This window comes from Periplaneta americana, chromosome 11 (genome assembly GCF_040183065.1).
Source record: "Periplaneta americana isolate PAMFEO1 chromosome 11, P.americana_PAMFEO1_priV1, whole genome shotgun sequence".
NCBI classification, from domain to species: Eukaryota; Metazoa; Arthropoda; class Insecta; order Blattodea; family Blattidae; genus Periplaneta; species Periplaneta americana.
Genome location: NC_091127.1, coordinates 132161967 through 132176842, shown reverse-complemented (window position 1 = coordinate 132176842; position 14876 = coordinate 132161967).

Here is a 14876-nt window from a genome sequence, read left to right as displayed (position 1 = left end):
ATTGTACCTTGGTTGTTTACTATACCATTCAGGTTTTGCTTAATCGTAAGTTTTGTTGCTATGGTAATATTTTACACTGCATAGGCACAATCAGAGCATTTACCGGAGCCTCAATTTTAGGCAGGGAAAATGTCTTGTTTGTCCTTTCCTTATAAGCCAGTAATGGGTGGGGAGTGAGTGAACGAATACAGTTATCCCGCGGTAGTAGTCGGATGTTTCGTACAGAGCGCAACCACGCTTAAAAGAAAAAATAAATTCACACTCGATGAAAATAAAATTCGCTGTGATAGAGAGACTAAAGAAAGGTGAAAGTGTGTCAAGTTTAGCTATAGAACTATCCATACCAGGGACTACTTCAGCGAAATCGAAGAGGAGTATTACTGGCAATAGTGTTTTTGATACTATTTCCAGTTCAATTCTTGAAAATAGAAAAACAGTAAGAAACCAATTATAAACAATGGAGAGATTATGCTCTTTCTTTGCCCTCTCAAAGGATCAATATGTACGGTGATATACAGGGTGTTTCGGAGATGGTGTTACAAACTTTCAGGGATGATGGCGAAGGGCACATGTATCAATTTGAGATAAGGAACCCTGGTCCGAAAATGACCGAGTCGAAAGTTACAAGCAAAAATAGTTGTGTGGAAATGAAATAATTTTATTCCTCTGTACACCTTATTTATGTGTATTTATCTGTACATTTTACACACACTGTATTCATCTGACGTTATTTACGTTATCTACTTACAGTATTCCATTCAGTGTACTGTCTGAGGGGTGGGAATAGGAAACTACACTAAAGCAATGCAGATAGCGTAATGTGTAACGGACATGGTCGGTCCTGATATGCACGTCCGTAGACAGCAGTGTATGTGTACAAGTTGCAGTGTCCAGTCGATCAGTCCTAGTGAAATGGAGGAGTACACGAGAGCGGAATAAACAAACCTGATTTTCGAATACGAATGAGCCAATGGGAACAGTAGACAAGCTCACAGATTGTATCGGGAACAAGTACTCACGTAGGAAACATCCGGCCCATACCATCTTTCCACGGCTGTTCCAAAGGTTAAGGGAAGGAGGGCAAGTGTTGCGAAATTACAATTCCATTTCCACATAACTATTTTTACTTATAACTTTCGACTCAGTCATTTCCGGACCATGCTTCCTTATCTCAAATTGATACATGTTGCCTTCACCATCATCCTTGATAGTTTGTAGCACCAGCTCGGAATCACCCTGTATAAAGGTAGTACATTTTATGCGGTTCCGCGCCGTGGACTCACGTTACGGAATGCACGCTGGTTAGAGTCCTCATGGGGGAGGAAATTTTCTCATGAAATTTCGGCGAGTGTATGGGACCAGTGTCCACCCAGGATCGTGATGCACTTGGAGAGCTACGATGGGTAGCGAAATCCGGTTACGAAAGCCAGCTATAATGGCTGGGGGGATCATCATGCTAACCACATGATACTTCCATTCTGGTTGGATGATCGTCCACCTCTGCTTCGGGATGTGGACGTGAGGCCAGCAGCCGGCTGACCGGTCATGGTCCTTCATGGGCTGTCGTGCCTCGGATTATTATTTTTACATTTTATGCGGTGGTACAAGCAATGATGAACTTTATTTTATTTATGAGTAATTTGTAATTCTGTAAAGTACAGAGTTCTTCCATGAAACAATGTCAGAAAAGTTAAAAATTTTTCCTTGTTTTATTAGTTGTCCATTTATTTATCAGATATTTAAATTCAACCGCAATAAATTAATTCTTTTTAAAATATACTTATTTGTTACATTCTTTTGATCTAATTTACGAAATTGCCTCGATTCACTGTTGGTAAAATTACGATAGCCTATACAATGATAACCTAAAAATGGTGAATATTGTTCTTGCGGACCCTGTAAGGTGGTTGAACTCTTGAGTCGATGTACTCCATCCTAGAATCGAACTGCCTAAAATTGAGGCTCCATTGTAGTTAGAAATGGAAGGAAAAGCTTTTGATGTCACTTTAGTCATCGCATATAGCGACTGTAACCTGTCAGTAGTATAACTCTTAATAAGATCTCATAGAACCTTCTAGATTGTACTTAAATTGCTGTTGTGGTCATAATGCACATAATCGTAGTTCAACTGTTCTGATTTCAGTAGGTATAATAAATACTGATTGTTCTGATCAAATCAGTTATCTCTTTTTGTAATACTGTAGTTTTCTGTTTGTGTGATTTGTATGAAACATGAATAAATAATTTATAAAAATATATGCGAAAAATTCAGTACTCAAAGATTTGGTGATACATGGTTGAAGGATGCAGCATTTTCATATGTAAATAAAACGGCCGCCAGACCATTCACTTTCAAATTGGAACAAACTTTATCTTTTAAACCTGCAACAAATGACGCAAATGTAGTTGTAGGAAAATAGGTGTATTTATAGCATTTAATGTAACAGATCACCTTACAGATACGTGTAAATCTTGTTTTTCGGATAGTAAAGAGGCACACGATCTAAATATACACAGAACAAAATGTACAGCTATTTTACGAAACGTTATAAAACTTAGTGAATTTCCTAGAAATTTTTACTTCTGATTTCAGCGCCATCTAGTGATTCTAACGCATTTTTCTCAAAACTAACAGAATGTTTCGTAGCCGGTTGATGCATATTCCCGTCCATTTATGCCGTGTCAAAATTTTTAAAGTTTCATTTTATTCAATCTAAGGGAGGAATATCTATATGAAAATATCATACTAAATACAATTATCTTTCTTGTAGCTCAACTGTAAGTGACTTTTTCGTACGCCAAAAACGGTGTTGTGGGTATTAGAGTAGTTCAAAACCGGTTGAGAATAATATAAATTATACAATGCTGAGCGCCTATCGGTGTAGACAGTATGCAAACCTTTTCCACTATGTGGACTGCCTTATTATTCGGCTTACCGAAGGCTCGACTTAATTCGCTCTCTTTGTGTGAGGACGGCTGCGGCTTTTGAATATAAAAGGCACATCGTGTCATTGAGCCATCCTGGTAACAATTACCTATCTTCAAGAACAACAACGTGCCGCGTAAAACTACATCCATCAGGAACCTGATTAAAAATTATATTCTTCCTTAAAACTGACATTGTATCTCCTGCATATAATAACCACGAGATATTAACTCGTCCTACTTTATGATCAAAACATACGTTTATGGTATTGTAAAATGTTGAGTATTCTCATGGCTGTATATGGCTGTATATGGTACTTAATTTTTTGTATTGACCCAATTTGGAGATCGTATTTTCTTCCCCTTTCCCATTTCTTTCTTTGTGAGATTTGTGCTCTAAATCATCCGGAATCTTACATAAACAGTTTTCACTTATGTAACATCGATTATCGGGTTATACAAATCGGACGAGATTCAGTCGATATGTGACGAGAAAGAGTTACGACGTAATAAAATGATGACGAAGTTAAGACGTATACCGTTTTACACTGGTGTAGTAAAACGCCAGCTATATTGTGTTTATTGGTAAGAAAAATACTGTATATATGGCTTCAGCACGTCTTCTTCTGTGTAAAACTGTACCATTATTTAACACATCTATAAGAAGCTTTTATTAATAAGACTCGCGAGGCCATAGTCATAGATATTCTTAGCGCGGGCTTCCGGTGGATGATCAGCGAACTAACGTTTTTCGTATTCATAAACCAGTGTTAGTGATATATGATATGATATGATATGATATGATATGATATGATATGATATGATATGATATGATATGATATGATATGATATGATATGATATGATATGATATGATATGATATGATATATGAATCCTGTACTAGTATTCAGTCGATAGCCGGGGCCAGTTTAGCACGCTCGTAGCGCGGGCTAGCGAAATGTCTATGAATAGCACTAAAAGTTTAAAATATAAACGATACTTACGAAGTTGCTGCAAGTTCAATGATAAAGAAAATATATAATGTGTTATAGTGTCGAATCAATTTGTAGGAGTACTTGCAACCACTTTTTAAAATAAGACAACGTAAATTTCCTTCAATCTTTACTCCAGTTGTGTACTCGAAAAATGCCAGTTTCATGCATGATTAAGTATGCCTAGTGTTCTGTCCAGCCTGTAAAACTTCAGGGGTAACCGCTTGAAAATCGAATAATCGGCCGGTTGCACAACCTAGCCGGTTGTATCTCTTATCGGTCGAATCTAAACCGGTTCTAAACTCCAACCTATTAGGTATCTCAACATGCATTTCGCAGCGTGTATTTCATCAATATCTCAGAAAGCTATTTTTGGCACTTACCACATTTAGAATGTTAGGTACTGAATTGTCCAAATATAGGCTTAAGTAATGATTACTATAATAGGGTCTAAATTAGAATCTTAGTAATGCAATTATGCTGTTTCTGGTTTTCATTTTTCTTCTCAAGTGTGACAAAATATGGTCTTATTCAAAGTTGCATGTACACTGTATATATCCTACTATCTTGAAAATATAATTTAATCTTTATTTTGAATAAAAATAAATAGCCCCTATCAACTTTTTTCAGAATCCAAAGTTCATAGCCATTGGAATTTAAATAATGCCTTTGATTATGTTTCTCATGATATCCTATTGATTAAATTTTAGTATTGTGGTTTTAGTTGTTATGAATTTAATTTATTTTCTTCTTAAACATGGTGTTTTTTTACAAGGAATTTTCCGGGATATAAGTTGAGTTGTGTAATGAGACTTGGATCATAGAAAGAAGGAAGACAGACTACATAACTGAAAGCGGTTTCGGTTGACTTTCATAGTTTAAGAGTTGTGAGGCTTCAAAATTCATGTAGCAATACACTGTCATATATAAATATGAGCTATTTACGGTGTTTGCATGTCTGTAGTTTATGGTTTGCAATAGTGTAAATCAATTACAGCAAGATGGTAACAATATGAATTTGCACAATGAGCATATCGTATAAAAGCAAGTGTTTCACAAGTGTCACTGTTATCGCCAATGCTATCAAAACAGTACCGTACTGCATAGGAATCGTGAATGGAGTAAGCTCTTCATCTGTATATCCACATTTGTAAAAACATGTTGGATTAAAGAGTGGAAACGAGGAGTGGAAAACTGGAAGTGAAAAAATGTGTTTACATTTTGATAAAGTTATCCTTGTGCTATATAATGTAATCTGGTGCTAGGTTGAGACACATATTTGTAATATGCTTGACAACTTTATTGTATGGACGTAAGAAATAAACACCGAGAAGTTGAACAAGTACAGTGCATTTTTCAGGCACTTGCTCCGATGAAAAATCGAAGTTATCTGGAATAAGAGGTGTTAAGGTGTTATCTATTACTATAGCCACTCCATGAGTCAACAATTAGAACAATCTTTTCTTCTTTTGTAGTCTGAAAGAAGACATCTTGAAGGAAGTCATGAAGGTGCTTTTTCATCATATTCATACTACAGAGCGTTCGAGCCAAGATGTCCATTCACTATCGGTGACCGCGCGATCTTTGCATGCTATTTGGGTCACCCGTCTCCCGATAAACAATGACCGTAATTTGCGACAAAATAAAGTCATAATACTAAAATAAAAGGCTTACCTTATCGTAGTAATTGCTGGAAATGGTGTTCTTTGGCATTCAAGCATGCTTGACATCGCTTTAAAACATTTCCGGACACTTTCTATAGTTCATTTTCACTTATGTTATGCAATACACATGTTTTGTATGGTTTTAACTTCAATAATTTAGTGGCGTCTTGAACTGAGGTTTTTGACACCTCTACTTCCTGGGATAATCTGCGCAAAGATTTCTGAGGGCTTCATTCTAATCGAAAACCTATTTTATCTAATGTTTCCTCAGTTAAGACCTCTTTATTCACTCGACGCTTCTTATTTTGAACCGAATCTATCTCGTTAAATTTCTTTACGAGTCAGTGTATTGTTTTCTTATTTGGCACAGGATCATCGGGAAAACGACATCTGAATTTACTGCAACATGTTTTCCACGTATATTTCACGAAATGCGTTGTTCTATACTGTACTTCACAGCACAAACGCGCACAAGAGAAACGCATTGATAATTGACTTGAGAGCCGTGAGAATCTGCCGAAACTAGCGAGAGCATAACGCCGGGACTCGCATCATTTCCGCCTGCCAACCAGTTTTCATGGTAATGGGAGACATCTTGGCTCGAACGCTCTGTAGTATATGCATAGGCCTTGATGATTTCAGATCAACTTACACCCTTCTTGTTAGAGTTATGTATCGGGCCTTGTTTTGTTTTTATTTGTCGTTAATTATTTGAGGTGAAACGTTCCTGATTTTTCTATAGTTTTTTCTGATGATATTGCAATTTTGACACGACATAAATGGACGGCAATATGCATCAACCGGCTATGAAACATTCTGTTAGTTTTGAGAAAAACGAGTTAGAAAAAATTGAAACATAAAAATCCTGGAGACATATCTAGGAGCACATCTAGGTCAAAAAGCATAGGTAGACATAACGACTTGGTTAGAGAAGCCAACGTACTATGGTAGAAGCGATCATGATTTCAAAATCAAATGTAGGAAACAGAAAACGGATGTAGGTAAATTCTCATTTTTAAATAGAACTATAAATGATTGGAATGACCTACCTGCAGCGGTCTTTGAGGACTGTACTTCCTTGAGGAGATTCAGGAATAACTTAAAAAGTTTTGTATAAAGTGTAAATTAAAATTAAGGTGACATGTATTTATTCAGCCTGACGAGTTACTCCCTTGATTTGAATTATAAGTTGAGTTTAAATGTAGTTCTGTTTATAAGTATGAATAAGGGTGTAATTGTCTTATTTGAACTGTTGTGAAGCGTGGTGAGTTAGTGAAGTTATTGTTTAGGGTGCAGTGAGTAGTTTCGATCAGTGATAATTTATAGTGTCAATGAAATGTGTTATATAGTGTCAGTGAAATATGTTATATAGTGTCAGTTAAATGTGTTCTAAAGTGTCAGTGAAATGTGTCATAGTACCAGTACAGTGAGTGAGATGAAAGTAAAGTGAAAGATTCCAATGTGAAACTTATGTGGGGCCTATACATATGTAGATTGTAATGTAAAATTAGATTCACTTATTAATTAAGTTATTTTGTGTATTATTGCATTGTGTATTCTAATTGTATTGTGTATTGTAATTTTATTGTCTATTGTTTATATTGCTTGCCCACTTGTAGTGTACATAAGTAATTTCATTCAATCCACTTTGCACTATAGATGACGTTAGTATGCACTTGCGACCCATTCTTTTGTATGTTAAATACTCTTATTGCATTCTTTCAGCACCGGTCTTGCATTGGTGTGTCATTTAAGGACCTTGACCTTGACCTTGACACACCTAACCGCGCTATGCGACAATAGTAATATGCGTTACAAGAGCGGTATGTTGAAGTTTTCATGTTCGAGGAAAAGTTTGAAAAAGTGAAACGTAGTTGAGCTTTTTTAATTTCCGATAATTAAAAGAAAACATACCGCTCGTGTATCGTACATTATTTTGTGCGAAGATCGTTTATTACATACCTGAAAGAGGAATTTCTAATTAGTTGCAATGAAATCTCCATCTAGGTTTCTGTTCCATGACGGCAAATTTGCAAAACAAAAATATCTATCTTCAACATTGTTGCTTTCAAATGTTTTCTGTGTTTACTATACTCCAGCAGGCCGTGATATACGTCTGTCTTTTTTTCCCCCAGTCTATGGAATCTTGTTGATTTTTTCACGGCTTCCTTAATATTACTTGCATCACGAATGCAGTAACTTTAGTGGAGTTGTAGAGTCTACTTAATTTTTGCAAATATTTAAAAACAATAATTAACAGTGGAATTTAGGTGAAATTGCAGTGGTAAGTTTCCAATTTATAATTATTACTATATTGAACGTCTCTAAAAATAATATGTTAAGAGCCTAAAGCAGTAAAATCAATATGCCACTTAAGCGGTAAGAAGAGGGAAATTGTTATATGTGTTAGGTTGGGAATACTGAATGTGGAATTTTAGACTTTCCGCGGATTGGTTTTGTGCGGAAACCAAGCAAATACGCACGATCTCGCACAAAAGTTTCTTACTCCCCTTTCCTTCCTAATCTCCTTACCAACTCATAAAACAATAGGTGTGGGCAGATTAGAATATTCAATATCAGTGGTGACACATAGCTTCTCAGACAGTGTTTACGTACGTGCTAAAAACTACTATATTATGTTGAATGAGAGAAAGAGTTCTTTTGTTGTATAGAGTCGGAGAACATACATTGCATGTTATGCTTGAAAGTCCTTCTAGGCAATAGTAAATTTAATAATAAACTATATTACGGTCTTCCTTATGACATAAAGAACATGCTGAATTAAAATATATGATAAATTAAGTATTGTTTGTACATATAACTTTCCAAGAAAATGTATAAACATAAACAGTCTTACTAATAAACCGTGTATAGTTTTTATACGAGACTTATGAAGAGTTGACACAGAAAACGTTACTAATAAACCGTGAGTCAGCTATGGACGTATAAACAGGCTGTAACTATACAATGGGAATTGCTTTGCAGTAGTTATATACTCGAAATACCTTGTTTAAGCGTTGTATATAGGGAAAAAATGGCCGCCCCTCTAACAGCTGTTCGTATCGACTGTCATTTTGAGCGTATTCCGAATCTCACGGTGAGAAATCTGATGGCATTACGGTGTTCCGAATTCCACCGATGACGTCATTGATGCTCCACCGGTGTCGCACCGGTGCCATCAACTTGGAGAGGTGGTGGCAGTCTCCATCAGCCGCCATCAGTGAATCTGATTGGTTCTTGTATAGGGTGGGAATTAACAGACGAATAACATCGTGCACTGTTTTGTCATGGCGGTGTGTTCTGCTTTAGTTCTGCTGTATTGTTTGTAATGAACACAACGTAAAAACAATATGTTAATGGCTTATGAGCGAACATATTAACGGACCCGTTATTGCTACCGGTTCAAGAAATAAATTGTTAATGCTATCTTTTCTTTGAACGAGATGGCCGTACGAAAATTTCGCAAAATTTTGCTAGCGTAGTACAGACAACAACTTGTACAGGCCCCATGACAGCCATCGATCCTTCCAGCAGTTTTGTTCCTTATTTCGCTGCAACGTGACGTAATTGATGCCACCGGACCGGTGAGATTCGGAATACGCTGTTTATGGTGATGGATGCTTTGTAACCACAGAAGAACAAACCAAAGATCATAGAATTATTAGAATAATATTGCTGTAGCTTGTACTCTTTGACCAAAATGTAGTGTGGTAATCGATTAGAGCCAGTTGTACTATCGATATTTAACACGCCACACTAGAGCCCTCTACCGGATGCAGTAGAGAACCTCAGATATTCTATTACCTTTCGTAATGAAGTAATGACGAAACTATGACGTAGATGTGTAACAGTTATACTGTTATACACGACGTATGTAGTGATTATTAGTAAGGAATTTACACACGACTTATAAACGAGCTACTCATTGTATAAGTATAAGACAGTTAAACATCTGTATATAGAGGTTTTATTAGTAAGACCGAAAGTGTAGAATACTAAATATGATTTTTTGTAAGTATCTTTAGTTCCATGGCCTTCTGTGCCCAAGGTTGCGGGTTCGATCCCGGGCCAGGTCGATGGCATTTAAGTGTGCTTAAATGCGACAGGCTCATGTCAGTAGATTTACTGGCATGTAAATAAACTCCTGCGGGACAAAATTCCGGCACATACGGCGACGCTGATATAACCTCTGCAGTTGCGAGCGTCGTTAAATAAAACATAACATTTCTTTAGTTCCAGGACGTAAGTAATTTTAAGATTACTTACGTCATGGCATTTATTAAGTAATAATGAACTATTACTGGCTAGTTATGAAATTTCTTAAGCAGTCGTCCTTGATCCAAAACAGTTCAGTGTCAGAGAAACAATAGAATGCATGATTAATCTGTCGAAGTGAAATAAACAATTCTGAAGTATTACAATATCCTGGCACGCTCCAAAAATCTGCCACTGATCGCATTAACGATTAAAATAAGGTGGCACAGGTTATTACAGTGCATATTTCCATCCAATTCTGCCTTCTTAGTAAACAGAGTAGAGCCCAATGCATATTCTGTGCCTCACGTAACGGAAAGTTATGCCAATTTATACGTAATAATTGAAATGTTATACGTGTACTTGTAATGGCCTGGAAGTCTCTTCTTCAGTTCTAGGGAGATTCTTCATTAACATGTCTATAATATTTGTGCTCTTCTTGTCATTGTTAGTTCAGAAATTTGTACTCCAGTCACTACACTTCAATACTTATAAAATTAACAGAGTATTGACGATATTCTAGACGATATTATACAGGGACATAATTTTATTTTTACTAACATTTTTAATATTAACCTGGCTATACCTTTGGATTAACGGTTGAGAACCGGAAACACCGTTTGCTACCCCCTTCCACGACTGGCGTAAAATAGAAGCAAACCACTTTACTAGATATAGGAGGGAAGAAAAGTAGTTCAATTTACGTGAACTAGGAAATATCGCAATTTTGAGTTTGATAGTTTTCATTTGTTTTTGTTCAAACAAAATTCAGTACAGTACAGTATTAACAATAAGTGCTTTTATTCACTGAGTTATCCATGCGAACGTATTCATTATGCAGAATTACAGAATTAAATATTCTGTGTGTGTTGCGCTGGCGTTGCGGTGCTTAGATGCTATCGTGTGCAAAGATCTGGCCGGAACAATTATTCCTTGAAATTATTCAAACCTGCTTTACAGGGAGCTACTACCTGAAAGCCAGATTTGTATAATACATGCGTTACTGGAGGTACGTTAACAGAAAGCCACAATTTAAGTCGCACAAGTATTTGTGTGCACTCATAGTTGAGTTCTGGCGTCTTGTCAGCTCAGTTGAGTCGTGTGGAAACAAAGGAAAAATTGTGACGGTGTCGTGTATAGTTCCTGGGGTAGCTCAGTCGGAAGAGCGTTTGCGCGCTAAGCGAAAGGTCCCGGGATCGATACCCAGCCCCGGAACAATTTTTCCTTGAAATTATTCAAACCTGCTTTACAGGGAGCTACTACCTGAAAGCCAGATTTGTATAATACATGCGTTACTGGAGGTACGTTAACAGAAAGCCACAATTTAAGTCGCACAAGTATTTGTGTGCACTCATAGTTGAGTTCTGGCGTCTTGTCAGCTCAGTTGAGTCGTGTGGAAACAAAGGAAAAATTGTGACGGTGTCATGTATAGTTCCTGGGGTAGCTCAGTCGGAAGAGCGTTTGCGCGCTAAGCGAAAGGTCCCAGGATCGATACCCAGCCCCGGAACAATTTTTCCTTGAAATTATTCAAACCTGCTTTACAGGGAGCTACTACCTGAAAGCCAGATTTGTATAATACATGCGTTACTGGAGGTACGTTAACAGAAAGCCACAATTTAAGTCGCACAAGTATTTGTGTGCACTCATAGTTGAGTTCTGGCGTCTTGTCAGCTCAGTTGAGTCGTGTGGAAACAAAGGAAAAATTGTGACGGTGTCGTGTATAGTTCCTGGGGTAGCTCAGTCGGAAGAGCGTTTGCGCGCTAAGCGAAAGGTCCCGGGATCGATACCCAGCCCCGGAACAATTTTTCCTTGAAATTATTCAAACCTGCTTTACAGGGAGCTACTACCTGAAAGCCAGATTTGTATAATACATGCGTTACTGGAGGTACGTTAACAGAAAGCCACAATTTAAGTCGCACAAGTATTTGTGTGCACTCATAGTTGAGTTCTGGCGTCTTGTCAGCTCAGTTGAGTCGTGTGGAAACAAAGGAAAAATTGTGACGGTGTCATGTATAGTTCCTGGGGTAGCTCAGTCGGAAGAGCGTTTGCGCGCTAAGCGAAAGGTCCCAGGATCGATACCCAGCCCCGGAACAATTTTTCCTTGAAATTATTCAAACCTGCTTTACAGGGAGCTACTACCTGAAAGCCAGATTTGTATAATACATGCGTTACTGGAGGTACGTTAACAGAAAGCCACAATTTAAGTCGCACAAGTATTTGTGTGCACTCATAGTTGAGTTCTGGCGTCTTGTCAGCTCAGTTGAGTCGTGTGGAAACAAAGGAAAAATTGTGACGGTGTCGTGTATAGTTCCTGGGGTAGCTCAGTCGGAAGAGCGTTTGCGCGCTAAGCGAAAGGTCCCGGGATCGATACCCAGCCCCGGAACAATTTTTCCTTGAAATTATTCAAACCTGCTTTACAGGGAGCTACTACCTGAAAGCCAGATTTGTATAATACATGCGTTACTGGAGGTACGTTAACAGAAAGCCACAATTTAAGTCGCACAAGTATTTGTGTGCACTCATAGTTGAGTTCTAGCGTCTTGTCAGCTCAGTTGAGTCGTGTGGAAACAAAGGAAAAATTGTGACGGTGTCATGTATAGTTCCTGGGGTAGCTCAGTCGGAAGAGCGTTTGCGCGCTAAGCGAAAGGTCCCAGGATCGATACCCAGCCCCGGAACAATTTTTCCTTGAAATTATTCAAACCTGCTTTACAGGGAGCTACTACCTGAAAGCCAGATTTGTATAATACATGCGTTACTGGAGGTACGTTAACAGAAAGCCACAATTTAAGTCGCACAAGTATTTGTGTGCACTCATAGTTGAGTTCTGGCGTCTTGTCAGCTCAGTTGAGTCGTGTGGAAACAAAGGAAAAATTGTGACGGTGTCGTGTATAGTTCCTGGGGTAGCTCAGTCGGAAGAGCGTTTGCGCGCTAAGCGAAAGGTCCCGGGATCGATACCCAGCCCCGGAACAATTTTTCCTTGAAATTATTCAAACCTGCTTTACAGGGAGCTACTACCTGAAAGCCAGATTTGTATAATACATGCGTTACTGGAGGTACGTTAACAGAAAGCCACAATTTAAGTCGCACAAGTATTTGTGTGCACTCATAGTTGAGTTCTAGCGTCTTGTCAGCTCAGTTGAGTCGTGTGGAAACAAAGGAAAAATTGTGACGGTGTCATGTATAGTTCCTGGGGTAGCTCAGTCGGAAGAGCGTTTGCGCGCTAAGCGAAAGGTCCCAGGATCGATACCCAGCCCCGGAACAATTTTTCCTTGAAATTATTCAAACCTGCTTTACAGGGAGCTACTACCTGAAAGCCAGATTTGTATAATACATGCGTTACTGGAGGTACGTTAACAGAAAGCCACAATTTAAGTCGCACAAGTATTTGTGTGCACTCATAGTTGAGTTCTGGCGTCTTGTCAGCTCAGTTGAGTCGTGTGGAAACAAAGGAAAAATTGTGACGGTGTCGTGTATAGTTCCTGGGGTAGCTCAGTCGGAAGAGCGTTTGCGCGCTAAGCGAAAGGTCCCGGGATCGATACCCAGCCCCGGAACAATTTTTCCTTGAAATTATTCAAACCTGCTTTACAGGGAGCTACTACCTGAAAGCCAGATTTGTATAATACATGCGTTACTGGAGGTACGTTAACAGAAAGCCACAATTTAAGTCGCACAAGTATTTGTGTGCACTCATAGTTGAGTTCTAGCGTCTTGTCAGCTCAGTTGAGTCGTGTGGATACAAAGGAAAAATTGTGACGGTGTCGTGTATAGTTCCTGGGGTAGCTCAGTCGGAAGAGCGTTCGCGCGCTAAGCGAAGGGTCCCGGGATCGATATCCAGCCCCGGAACAATTTTTCCTTGAAATTATTCAAACCTGCTTTACAGGGAGCTACTACCTGAAAGCCAGATTTGTATAATACATGCGTTACTGGAGGTACGTTAACAGAAAGCCACAATTTAAGTCGCACAAGTATTTGTGTGCACTCATAGTTGAGTTCTGGCGTCTTGTCAGCTCAGTTGAGTCGTGTGGAAACAAAGGAAAAATTGTGACGGTGTCGTGTATAGTTCCTGGGGTAGCTCAGTCGGAAGAGCGTTTGCGCGCTAAGCGAAAGGTCCCGGGATCGATACCCAGCCCCGGAACAATTTTTCCTTGAAATTATTCAAACCTGCTTTACAGGGAGCTACTACCTGAAAGCCAGATTTGTATAGCTATGTACATTGTTACTGAAAACTATAAAACTTATGTAAGGTAATAATATTGTTATTAAAAATGAAATATTTTTATAGTTATTAGTCAAGTGATGTGAGTTTTTTCATCTATTTAATGGCAGGTGATGTAGATATTTATATGTGAGATTCTCTGATTTTCCTAGATAGTAATGAGTCATGCTTCCTATTTTAGCTGCGTCTTAAAACTAAATCAAAAATAATTTCATATTTCTTTGGTTTAATCGAACCTGAAATTTTCTTAACTCTCACCTATAATCCGCAATGACCTGAAATAGCTGCTGCACTACTCCCACATGAAAAATTCCCTGATCGTCCCAACATTTTTACTTGCGTTTTCACATTGAAACTCAAGAACTGAAGATGAATAGGTTCAAGGAAATGTATTTGGCATAACAAGAATTCAGAGGGAGTATGTTTCACTATTATGGAAGCAAATAACTTTCAAACTGTCTGCTATTCTTCATTGGAAATAAATTTGAAAAATTTTAATTTGAACTTCTAATGAACTTAGTTTGCAGCATTTGCTGCACAAGCCACTAGTCTTATATAATAATGTGATATTTTTGTTTCATTCTACTTGATGAACGTTTTCGGTTTTGTAAACAAAATGCCGTTTACTGCAACGCACCGACTTAAATCCGTATTGTGTTTATAGTGTAACATCAGTTCAATAGAGGTAACAGTGATCTGAAGATGGTTTACAAAACCGAAAACGTTCATCAAGTAGAAAGTTCAATAGAGGTAACAGTGATCTGAAGATGGTTTACAAAACCGAAAACGTTAATCAAGTAGAAAGTTCAATAGAGGTAACAGTGAT